Source organism: Phyllostomus hastatus, unplaced genomic scaffold (assembly GCF_019186645.2).
Source record: "Phyllostomus hastatus isolate PE091 unplaced genomic scaffold, TTU_PhHast_1.1 phas_scaffold_46, whole genome shotgun sequence".
NCBI classification, from domain to species: Eukaryota; Metazoa; Chordata; class Mammalia; order Chiroptera; family Phyllostomidae; genus Phyllostomus; species Phyllostomus hastatus.
The window spans coordinates 23858354-23871120 of NW_025334032.1; the positions used below are offsets into that span (position 1 = coordinate 23858354).

The following is a 12767-nucleotide window of genomic DNA, read 5'->3' on the forward strand; positions in this document are numbered from 1 at the left end:
AAAAAGCTGTGGTACACACACTCAATGGAATACTACTCAACCATGAAAAACAACAAAATCTTACCTTTTGTGACAGTGTGGACAGACCTAGAGGGTGTTACACTAAGTGAAATAAATCAGTCAGAGAAAGACAAATACCATATGATTTCAATTATATGTAAAATCTAAAGAACAAAATAAACAAAAACAGAAACAGACTCACAGATACAAAGAACAGACTGATGGTTGCCAAAGCAGAGGGGGTTTGAGAGGCTGGGTGAGAACAGTGAAGGGGTTAAGAAGCACAGTTTGGTAGTTACAGAACAGTCACGTGGATGTAAGTTACAGCATAGGATATATAGTCAACAATATTGTAATACCTATGTATGGTGCCAGCTGGGTGCTGGAAATACCAGGGGGAACATTTTGTGAAGTATGTGGCTGTCTAACCACTATGCTGTACCACTGAAACATATACAAATTAGTATTGAATATAAACAATAATTGATAAATAAACCTTACATATTAAAAACCCTCCCCAAACTGCTGGTTTCTAAATTCTATTGTTGTTTCCAGCCCCAAATAAATAAATAAGTAAATAAGAAGAAATGAAGAGAAAAGAAAAATTGACTCTTGTCGTAAGCACACGCAGCCTTGGGAGATGAGTGCTTTAAGGTTGTTCGGTGGGTTAAGGGCCTGAAGGCCTTCCGACAGATGAGGACGGAAGGGGAGTCTAGAAGTGAGAGGCAGAGAAGGCGGGAGGGAAAGGGGCCTCCAGGGAAAAGCAAAGGACGAAGACAGGGCTCTGAGCACCTCGAAAGAACATCACACACGTCAACTGCTGCCTAGAGCTGACCTGGTTGAGTGGGTGCTCTAAATGTTTTAAAATCTCAGAAAAGCGTCTCCTCTATCAAGTAACACAGGACAAGCTTTCAGTCTGGACTTTAGATCCTCAGAAAGGGGTTTGTCTTCCCAACTTTGGAGAGGTTAACAAGTTTATCCCTGTGGTGTGTGGCTAGGGGTACCTAGGAAGTCTCCCTTCTCCAAAATGCTTTTCCTCTTCACTGTGACAGTGAAATCTAAGTCTCCCACTGGAGCTGCACCTGCGTATCAATTCTCTCACAATCACTGTCCAATGGCCTGCTGAAAGTCAAGTGCGGGTCAGAGGAGGCTTGGATGAACAACTGACAGGACTGATTTTAGGTATGGGATGCTGGGGTTAGGGCCAGAGCGGGGCTCAGTGAGAGGGCCCTTCTCTGTGTTGTCAGAGAGTGACTGAGACCCCTTCAGAAGACGAGAGAGGAGTCCTGGAGACAGGGGGGCCTCTGCGACTGCACCAGGAAAGGTAAAGGTTGAGAAGACAACCTGCTTCACAGGTTTACCCACACCTTTTGCTTGCACAGGTGCAGTTGCCGCTCTTCACAGGAGGCCTGCTTCCCAGAGTGCCTGCGGGTGTTGTGCTCAGACCCTGTGCTGGGAGTTACCGCTCCTCCATCCCTTTTTAAAAAGATTTTATTTATTTATTTTTAGAAAGAGGGGGGAAAAAGGGAGAAAGCGGAGAGAATGGTTGCCTCTCAAGTGGCCCCCATTGGGGACCTGGCCGGCAACCCAGGCATATGCCCTGACTGGGAATCGAACTGGCGAGGAGACCCTTTGGTTCAAAGCCCACACTCAATCCACTGAGCTACACTAGCCAGGGCCCTCCATTCACTTCTAAATACAGGGGGGAACTCTTCAAACAAGAAGAAACGACTTATCTCGGTGCGTGGAGGGGAATTGATTTACTAGAACCATAGTGTCAGGTTTAAACACCCACACCCAAACCAGACAGTCCTGAGTTAGAATCCCAGCCCCAGCACTTACCAGCTGTGAGATTTGGGGCATGTTATTTCCTTCTATAACCCTTCCTATCATCATTTGTAAACTGGGGATAGCAATAGCTCTCATCTGATAGGTGGTCATGAGGACTGAACAAATGAGATAATGCCTATCAAGCACTTAGCACAAAGCATGGCTCCTAGTAAGTGCTCAATGAATGTCAGTTACTAATTTGTTTCTTGCCCACTTTTACTCCCAGGAAAGGGTTGTAACTACTTTTGAAATCACTGCAAATTTCATCAGGACTTGAGCTGTGCTCACAAGTTGGTTCTTTGAAAAAGCCACAGAATTCATTTGTAAATCATGATCTCCTTACTGTGTTTTTAATCAGCTTTATTTAGCTCTTAAATTTTATATCTCAGCTTGAAATCCTAAAATCGTCCTTCCAAAAACACAAGTGGTTCGGCCAAAGTCATTGAATCACTGACAAAAACAAGCACTAAAAAAATAACAGTACGTCTAATGGTTGGCACTAATTTCCATAACTACAAAGATCAATAAACTATACTTCATTTCATCAAAAGATCTAGTTTGGCAAATCCAACCCTAAAGACATGTTGCTTCGGTTCACCCTCTTTAATCCCTGGCAGAACTGCTGAGCTCTTTCTCGTGGATCCTAAGCCATCTGCTGGGGATGCTGTGTCACTCCTGGCCTGGGTGGGCACCACCCTCACAGCCACAGCTCACCGTTCAAACCACGGGTGCCCGTTTTACTGTCTCAGACACTAGTTACGTCCTGTTTCCAGACCGTCACCCAACTACCTTACCTAAAAGTAACCTGACCACCTCTTTTACCCACAATAACATATTTACCAACTGCTCACTATGTGCCAGTCACAGTTCCAAATGCTTTATGTGGGCTAAGAGATCATAATATCTCTGTGAAATAGGTACTGCTATTTTCATCCCTCTACCTAGAATGTCGTTTTTTTAAAATAATATTCGTAAGATAACCTAGCTAACACGTGGCAGAGCTGGGAGTTGAACCGGGGCAGTCTGGCTCCAGAGCTGGCTCTTCGCCACAAAACCCTACGACCTCTCAGAAGAGAGGTCACGTTTATCGGAGTTGCAGCTTGGACAAGAACCCTGAGTCCGCGTTATCACAGAGGTGCCCTTCCTTCCAGGGAACATTCTGTCCCGGCCCTGTCAGTGTTCCTCCCAGCCTATTCTCGGGGGCGTCCTTTGCCAAAAATATGAAAAAGCCTGACTCACAATACTCCTCTCACCTCTGCCACACGGGCTACGGAAATACTCAAGGCAGTTTGCTCGGACTCAGAGGATACAGCTTCGATCCCACCTTTACCACCACTAACTGGCTGGGTGGCCTTGAGCAAGTCGCTTAATGTCTCTACCTTTAGATTCCTCAGCAGCAGCGTGGGCATCACGCCCAAGGCTGCCCTACAGGGCTTTTGTGGGGGTGCATGAACTGTGTGTCATGCGCTCTGCACAAGGTCTCAATAAGGAAGCTGTTATCTTTAAGGAAGATCTATAATAACTATGATGATTATTGATCACACAGCCCATAACTGTGAGAAGTGAGAAGGGCACATTCAGAAGAGACCCCGAGAGAGGCCAGGTTGTAATTAGCTCTCTGGGGGCCTGCTGCTCGTCTGCCGCTACATGCGAGGGAGGGCTGCCTGAGACGGGAGCACTCACCTCCTGAGCCTGGCAGCACGGGCCTCCCCAGGGCAGGAGATGGTCATTAAGTAGGGGGCAGAGGAGGAGGGCCAGGCTAGAAATCCGTCTGTAAATGAGCTTTGTTCCATAAGCCATCATTTCAGTCTAGACAGAGCATTCCTTGTTCCAAGTCAGCAGTTGAAAGTTTTTCATAACTTTCAGCCGGGCACCCCACCATATTAGTTAGGTAGCTGCTTTCTTGGGAATGAGGAAAGGTGGGTCCCACAGGCTCCTGGTTGAACTCCTCCCCAAAGGGGATCCTGTGCCCCTTCCGAAGAGCAATGATGTTCTTACACTGCAGCTGAAGAAACATGTTCTAAGAGACACAATGTGCCTAAAACATGAACCCTGTCCTAGGGAGCTTAGAGTCTAGTGAGCTGGCAGCTGCAGTCTTGCACTGGCTGGCACCTGAGCCCCGATGTGCCTGGTGGAGGGTACAATCCTAACAAGGCACTGTGGCTCCCCTGCAGAACCTGAGGCTTTTCGGTGGTAAATGATCCCTCCATCCATAAGACACACTCCCAGGATTGGGGAGAACATGCTTGCATTGTTCACCTGCTTCCGAAAAATACTCCTTTACAATGAATTTACTTTTCACAACACCTCCCTGAGGTGGATTTATTACTATCCCATTTCCCTGATAAGGAAACTGAGGCTGAGAACACTGAACCTGTCCACAGTCACCCAGCTAGACAAGGCGGGAACTGCACTCCAGACTGGGGCTACTTCAGTTCAGATCCCTCCTCTGCCACTTACTAGTTGTGTCCCCTGCCTCGGTCTCCTCATCTGTGAGATGCGGGTGATGCTGCTGATACTTACCACCCTTAGAATGGTGCCTGGCATACAGCAAGTGCACAGCAAGTGCACAGCAAGAGTTCGTGGCTGCCTTGTGATCACCAACTAGTAAGTTATGACTAGTTTTGTTCAGTTCATTCCCCCCAGTTATTTAGCTTGTTAGAGAACAGTGCACAGCAGCATGTGGCTAAAGACAAAAATGTGTGGTTCAGAGAATCCAATGCTGCAGAAGTGCAGAGAAAGGGCATTTGAAAGGCTTTGTGATCGCTTCATAAATTTTGGAGAACTCCTTGTGCAGAAACCATGCTAAGCCCTCTGAGTCACTCCAATGTCAGCACACGTGTTGCCAAAGGTAGCCTTTCAGTGATGACAGCTAGGAGCATGTCCCTAAGGAAGCCAAGGGCACATGCAGCTTTCTGGGTAAACCAGTTAGCTCTGTCACAGACAGCTAAGTCTCACACAGCACCTGGGCTCTGCCCATAATGCATAGCTCTGGTGCTCAAGGTGCCACATTTCCTTGCCTAGAGGGCAGGCAACTCAAGGTGTGTGTCCCCATCCATGACGGTGGGTGGGAGAGGGAAGGAGAGAGCATCGGGAGAGCCGGAAGAACACACGGTCCAGGTCCTGGGAAACAGCTCAACCCCAGTTCACCACAGCAAAAGTGCCTTTTCCTAGACTTTACTTTTGGTCACTTGTCTCTGAAGGTATTCAGAGCTGAAAGTATTCATAAATGCTCCTTGACATTCCAGGGAAAAAGAGAAAAGAAAGAAAGGGAAGGGAAGGGAAGGAAAGGGAAGGGAGAAAAAGAAAGAAAAGAACGAAAGAAAGAAAGGAGGGAAATAAAAGAAAAGAGGAAAGGAAGGAAGGAAGACAAGGATGGAGGGAGGGGGAGAGAGCAAGATGAAGGAAGGAAAGAAGGAAGGAAGAAAGGAAGCAAGAAAGAAAATCAGGAAATTCCCAGAATTCAGCCATAACACTTTTCACATCAGAACGCAAACAAAACATGTGCTTCCAGCGACCCAGGAATTAAAGTTAAATTTGGAAAGATGGTGGGAAAAGAAGTGCCTGACCTTATCCCCTGAGTCCATCCACCCACAACACACACCATCCGTGAATATGCCCTCAGCCCGAGGCTTAGAGGACAAGCATCTCGTTTTGCTCAATACATGTCAAACGATCGCAAGAATGTCCAGTCCCTCAGTTCCTACCTCTTCGGCCGTGGTCCCAGGGTCGTTTCTCTCTGGCTCTGGCACCACCTGCTACAGATCCATCATCTCTCCTTGGGAAGCCGAGCCGCTGGTCAGGGAGGGGTTCCGAGGAAGGAAGGGGAGGGCAGGACTGAGATCAGCGACGTGGGGAGGGGACGGACTCTGAATCAAGCACTTGGTTACAGGGAAAAGGATGTTTTGCAATTTTGGGCTTTAATTTCCAGAAGCAGGACAGGAAATGTCCACTGGGGCTGGGAGCTCGAGAGAGAAACCGACTGCAGCCCGCCTGCAGAGGGGGATCTTCGAGAGCTCTTTCTCCTGTGGCCCGTCTGGAATTTAAAGCTCTGTCTGAATTCTGGTGGCTTCCCCCCCTCACTCTTTCCTCTGGCCCTTTTTTTTTTCCCTTAATGGAATGTCAGTTTCATTCCTGACATGCTGGAAAAATTTTCCTCTGCCTAAACTTGGCTCAGAAACACCCCCTCCTTGTGAGAGAATTTCTCCTGTTACACAGTTCAGCTTTTTTTTTTTTTTCCCTAACAGAGCTATTTGTTTGGCCAACTTTTGTGCTAGGGACATTTTTTATGGATGGTCCCTCCCTCATGAACCTCTGAATTGTAAGAAATATACACACCCACATCCCTCTTGACTGTTCCCTGCCTTCTAATTAGAAAAATAACAATAATAATGCTAACTAGTGAAAGGTTGCAGTGAAAATGTCCGTAAACTATGGGCTCAGAGGGTGCTGTCCGGGTCAGACTTCTGCACGTGCCTGTCTGGGCCCACAGTGCGGTGCGTGCTGTGTGAGGGGAGGGGTGACGATTCTCTTCAAGGCCCTCTCTTAGTCCCAGGTCTTTCTCTGATGGTAACACAGGAACTGACTGCCTTTCCTGAACAGGGTCCAGTTCCCAGTTACAAACTCGGTCTCCACATGCCCCCCTACCCTGCCCCACGTGAGGCTGAGACATTTATAATTTGATTCGTGAAGGTGCTGGGGGGAGGGTATGGGGGGGAGATTGGGGGGGGGAGGCCATTGAAAATGCAGTTGTTGGTTATTGCCTGGAGGGTGGCATGTCTGTGAGTCGTCAAATGCCACCACAAATTGGGACCGTTAGGGTACTTGTTGACCCCTGCCATAAAACTGGGTCGTTCTCACGGTGCTAATTAGAGATGTGCTCACAACAGGAAATGACAATGCCTCCTCTGTTCTATTTATTTTAAATGGTGGGTAACAAAGAAATTAATAGTGTAAACAAGATTATAAGAAAAAAAATTGCCCATTCGTCAAATTAGAAAGTTTCAAATGTTTTAGAAATATCCTTAATTTCAAAAATTACACTGAGACTAGTCATTTTTAGACTGTTGATTTGATGTACTGAACACATATTATTTTTTATTGAGTCAGTACAGCAAGACTGACTGAGGTGATCTTTTTCTGTTCTAGCTTGAGTTTTGTACCTGAACTTAAAAGTAATTGAAATGTGTTCATGTTCTAAAATTTAGAGATTCTATCATTTTAAAGTCATTTTAGTGTGGATTTATTTTTTTATTCGGATTTAGAATCCTAATAAAAAGTAACCCACCATTAAAAGTATTTAACGAGATGACTATTTTTAAACGTATTTAAACATAACGGTAAAATAAAACAGAACTCCCTCGCTTGGTGTTTGCCTGCCAGTGGTGTCAAGAACCACACTCTGAAAAGAGGTAGGCAGATTGAGTCTATCTTATATCTAAAAGTAGACAGCACACGTTTTTAAAAGATCGATCGTGCCCCCAGCTGAGGGCAGGAATCACAGACTTGAAGTGTGCAGCTCGGTGGGCACAGCTCACCACAGGGGTGCGGGGACGTTGCCAGGCAGAACTGGTGAGGTGGCGGTTCTAACTCTCATCTTGAGAGCGAGATTCACGAGATCAGTCAGCTCTTTTCACTCGTTAAACCAGCTGCTTCGATGTCATGAATGGAGGCACAAGCATAATGGCCTCATATTGGGCAGCAAAAGACAGAGCTGAAGGTGAGGTGAAAACCCAGCCTTGTCAAGGTTAAAGCTGGACAGTGTTTCACAGGAGAGCAAAGCTTCGATTGGCTGGTGGACGCAGGAGCATAATCCATTTAACTGCCCACAAAACGCTGATTGAATGCCTACTGCGCGTGCCAGGTCGCTCTGCCTCCTCCCCAGATGAAAACAATTTTAACACGACAGCTCTGTAAGGTATTGTTGCCGCCGTCACACAGACACGGAGCTAGGGTGCTGGGAAGTATATTTGCAATTTTACCTGTCAGTGTTAAAATAGTTCATGATTTTAGTTTTTAAGAAAGAGTCATTGTATTCATGCTGCCTGTCTAGTCTCCCAACCCCCCGCCATGTGTCACAGTGGAATTGCAAACGTCATCTATTCATGTGTTCCAGTCAGTAGGCGGGGAACTGCATGTCTCATACTGGGACGGGAGGCGAGTGCCCCAAGCTCTGTCCTGGGATGTTTTTAATCTAGGAGGGGGAGGACATAGACACACTCGTGTTATTTCATGCAGCAACTCCACTCCTAGATGTACACCCAAGAGAACTGAAAACACACGCCCACACAAAAACCTGCACACGCGTGAAGAGTGTTCACAGTAGCCTTATACATAATAGCTGCTGTGGAAACAACCCAAATACCCACCAACTGATGAAAGGATAGACCAAGTGTGATATTGCCATACTCCAGAATATAGTCATAGAGAGGGACAAATACATGCTACAGCGTGGATGAGACTTGAATACGTTATACTAAGTGAAAGAAGCCAGTCACAAAACACCACATATTATATAATTTCAGTTATATGAAATGTCTATCACAGGCAAATCCATAGAGACAGAAAGTAGATTAGTTGTTGCCAGGGACTGGGGTGGTGGTGTGTCAGTAGCAGGAATTTGAGAGTTGATAGTTAAAGGGTGTGGGGTTTCTTTGGGAGATGATGAAAAGTTCTAGAATTGATTGTGGCAATAGGTGCACAACTTTGGGAATACATTAAAACCCACTAAATTGTATACTCTAAAAGGAATGTAAATATTTGAAAAGATTTTATTTATTTATTTTTAGACAGAGGGGAAGGGAGAGAGAAAGAGAGGGAGAGAAATATTAATGTGTAGTTGCCTTCATGCGCCCCCTACTGGGGACCTGGCCCACAACCCAGGCATATGCCCTGACTGGGAATCGAACCCGCAACCCTTTGGTTCACAGGGCAGCACTCTACCTACTGAGCCACACCAGCCAGAGCAAAGGAATGTAAACTTTATCTACATAAAGCTATTAGAAAACAAAGCAAACCTGAAAAATTTATAGTTGTTTATTTTGTAACCCACCCTAACTTCTAAAGTACCATATTCCATATACAATTTTTTATTTCCTTGAATAATTTGTTTTGAGGTTTTATTCTGAGAAATTCAAGACACTGAGGAGAGAAAAGATGATGTGGGAAACTCAAGGAAAGTATCATTTTTTATAGGAACAAATTATTCTGCATATTGTGATTCTTTGACAATCTTCCTTCTTTAGGGAAATGAATATCCCCAAGCTCTCTCCATCCTGTCTTCCACCAAAATTCATATTCAATAGATTTTAAAAGTGTAATTACACTGAGATTTAGAAGCCTGGCAGTGATTATACGCATTTAATTAATGGCCAAGTGTTTGAGTGTGTTAAGGTAATGAAGTACATTTACTAATTTTTTGTCTCTCAGAAATGACCAACTCCCCTTTGTATTCCAGGTACCCTGAAAGGTGCAGGAGCTAGGAGTGTGCAGAGGAGGCAAGCAAAGTAGGCAGCGCCAGGCGCTGTAATAGAAGATGCGAGTACGGCTCGGGCCCAGAGAGAGCAAGAAGTGCATTGGGTGGAGCACAGCTGGTGGTGACCAAGAAGTGCTGAGAATGGTGAAACTGGCACTTTCACCCTAGAATTCCTGGTGAGTAGAAGTTTCATTATCCTTGTTGTTATTTTGAAGTGTGGATTGTGTACGGGTAATTTACAAACAGCTTCCTCGCTTCCTAAATGAGATTGGACAGTTACCGAAGGAGAAGACCATTCAGCCGCTCTTCTTAAGAATCCATTGTTGCGACAAACTTCGTTTCTCCATGTGGTCAGATGTCATTCCTGCATATGTCCAGTAGATGGAAGCATTGCTCTCTTACCAAACTGTCTTCCTTATTGCTCAAGGCCGCTGAGCACCACCAGAAACCGCTGCTTATGAGACAGGAGCCCAAAAGTGCGCAGTAGAAAGCGTGGACTTCGGGGTTGGCTGAAGCTGTGTCTTCATCCAGACTCTGCCTTAGTGGAGTGATCTTGGCCATGCTACTTCAGTTCTCTGAACCTCAGGTGCCTCATCCAAAAAGTGAGGATTTCACAGGCCCAGTCTCATACCCACCATTTCCAAAGTCCCACATTCTGAAAACCAGAAGCATTTCATACCTCACTCGGCAGCAAGACCTGGCCTAAACTGATCTGTGGTTACATATCTTCCTACTTGTTGTGAATATTCTTACATTTCATTGCTAAGAGGATTTGTGTGCTTCCTTGCAAGGGGCTTCTTGGCCCACTGGGAGTTTGAGCTAATAAAACATATATTATGCAGTATTATCTTTCCAACCTCTGAAAAAGACCAGAATCCTGAGGCACACCTGGCTTTTAGGCCAAGAAATCAGGGCCTGCAATGCTGACTACAAGGGCGTGGTAAGGATGGAAGGAGGTGTCTTGTGTAAAGCACCTGGCACACCTTTGCCTCTCAGGGGCCCTTCTCTCTCCCACCTGAGCCATCAGATTTAGGGGCTGCAAAATCAGAGAAAGCCCAGGGGAAAGAAAAGGCAAAGAATTCCTCTTGATGTCTTCATGTCATTAATTCATACGACTAAGATTTATTAAGCACCTACTACGTGCCAGATACTTTGTGATTAATACTAGGCTTATAGTCCTCTGTTACACTTGTGCCCTCCTTAAGGGTAAGCTCAGAGATTGTCTTGATTGGGTTCCATGCATTACTCAGGCCAGAGGGTCACTGGGTGGGGCAAAAGTAAGATGCTGACGGAGGTGGCTGTGCCAGATACTACAGAAAGAGGAGAGAAAGGTCCTGTTTCTAGGACTCAGTCCACACTGTGGCTGCCTTTTCCACCCATTTCTAAACTTTTCATACCATCTTTGATTTTCACTCTGAAGAGTTTACCTGGTTAATCTTCTACCCTGGAGGAGGGGTGAATGATGGACTCAGAGATCCAAAGACGGACTTCAAATGCAGCTCACCTCCAGGCAGGGCATGGCAGGAAGTCCTGGAATCTCACTCTGATGCAGATTAAAGTCTGTTGTAGACTTGCCAGTGGCGCAATGAAGGCAATACCTGGCTCTGCCCACATCACTGTCTTCTCGTCTCCGGCTTCTCCCTCCCTGCTTGTCTGTGCTCCAGTAATGTCAGGGGCCTGCAGTTCTCCAAACACACCACATTCGGCCTTCCCTCTTTGCCTTTGCACATGCTGTTCCCTTTGCCTGGAACTGCCTTTGCCACGCCTCCCTTCTCTCCAGTTTAATTCCTGGTAGTTCCTCAGCACAGTCCATGGCTCAATTGCTTGAGATACCTTACCTGCCCTTCCTTTCCTGGAAGGCCTGAGTCATCCCGAGTGACCCTGCGCACATGGCCATCACAGCACTGAACACACTGCATCGGAGTCATCAAGGTCAGTGCCTCCCCGACCCTCACCCCACCCACTCTGCACATGCACTGGCGGCGCTGCGAGGGTGCACCCTATTCCTCTCTGTGTCCGTAAACCACTGGGCTGGCTGCTCAGAGGACTGTGGTGGATTGAATGAATGGCAGTGAAGATCGATGTTACCATATTTATGAAAGAGCTTTGAGCTCTTGGGACACATCAGAAAATGACATAAATCTGCACTCATAGCAAGAAGGAATCGGAGATCTCTTTTAACGTCAGGCCCTCACCCTGCACGACCCACTGCCTCATCCTTAGGACAGAGACCTTGCTTGTGGGAAGCACACTGGGCTGGAAGTCCCAAAGCTGGGGCTCAGGACCCACATCTGTCACTAGCCAATTGTGTGATCACGTCATTGACTGTCACATAGCAGCTTAGCCTCCTCCTCGGGGTAACGAAGAGCCAGGGCAGCTGCTCCCTACTAAAGTTCTAATCTCCTGTGGCTTTATTTGAGTGCTAGAGCTGTGGGTTCACTGAACACAGGATGGCGTCTAACTTAACATGCTAGCTCTAAAAGTGGTGTGCGCCCAAGTGTGTACAGAGACTGGAGTGTGGGCAAGGGTGCCAGCAGTGTGCTCGGTGGCCAGTTGGAAGGCTGCCACTCAAACATTTTACCTTTACAGTCTGCATCCTCCTCTGTCTTCAGGCAGTATCCTTCTAACATCCAAATACTTCTGGGTCCCACCCTTTTACCTTAAAATCATAGAATTTTAAGCCTAGAAAGGAGTTTAGTAGATAACAGCTCAGTTATCTTGTCAACTTTGCAGGGCCCCTGGCTGGTGTGGCTCAGTGGATTGAGCACCAGCCTTTGAACCAAAAGGTAGTTGGTTTGATTCTCAGTCAGGGCACATGCCTGGGTTGCAGGCCAGGTCCCTAGTGGGGTGCATGAGAGGTAAGTACACAATGATGTTTCTCTCCCTCTTCTTCTCCCTCCCTTCCCCTCTGTCTAAAAATAAATAAATAAAATCTTTAAAAAATTTTTAAAAATCTTTTTTAAAAAATCCTTGCTGGGGTAGTTGATGAACAACTGCATGGGACAGGCTCTGACAGGCACCCGGGTGGGAAGGCCCAGTGACTCTTGCAAGCTGCCGATAGGAAACGAAGAAGGTAAGTAAATAAGAAATGTCTCCTACCTTTTAGTTTCTCCTGTAGCCGTTGTCAGCAATGCAGACACTTCTACAAAAGCAGAACTTCTGTTCCAAATTCAAGGTATTCTCCACGTCCCCATTCTGCTCTCTAGGCCGCCTGCCACCACACACCAGTCGCTCAGACCAGAGACCTGCAATCATTCTCTCTCTTCCCTGCCTCGAACACTCGATCCTGTCATCTCTTCCTCCAAACATATTCCCAATCTGACAACTTCCCACCGACTTCACCACTGAAACCCCAATCGAAATTCGTTTAAAGGCTTCCATGGCTTCCCATGGTTTATAGGAAGATCAAACCGGCTGACCACGTCACAAGGCCACACCCCCTCTCCAACCTCTCATTCTGGGC

The 12767-nt window shown here is 46.5% G+C and overlaps 1 protein-coding gene across 1 annotated transcript in view; it reads right to left on the reverse strand.

Moving 5' to 3' along the window:
- Nucleotides 1-5864, reverse strand: part of TACC1 (transforming acidic coiled-coil containing protein 1) — a 100317-nt gene extending 94453 nt beyond the window's left edge. The window contains exon 1 of the mRNA XM_045821626.1: nt 5538-5864. The gene's annotated coding sequence lies outside the window, so the exon portion shown is untranslated. The remainder of the gene's footprint in view (nt 1-5537) is intronic.
- Nucleotides 5865-12767: the final 6903 nt, after the last annotated feature.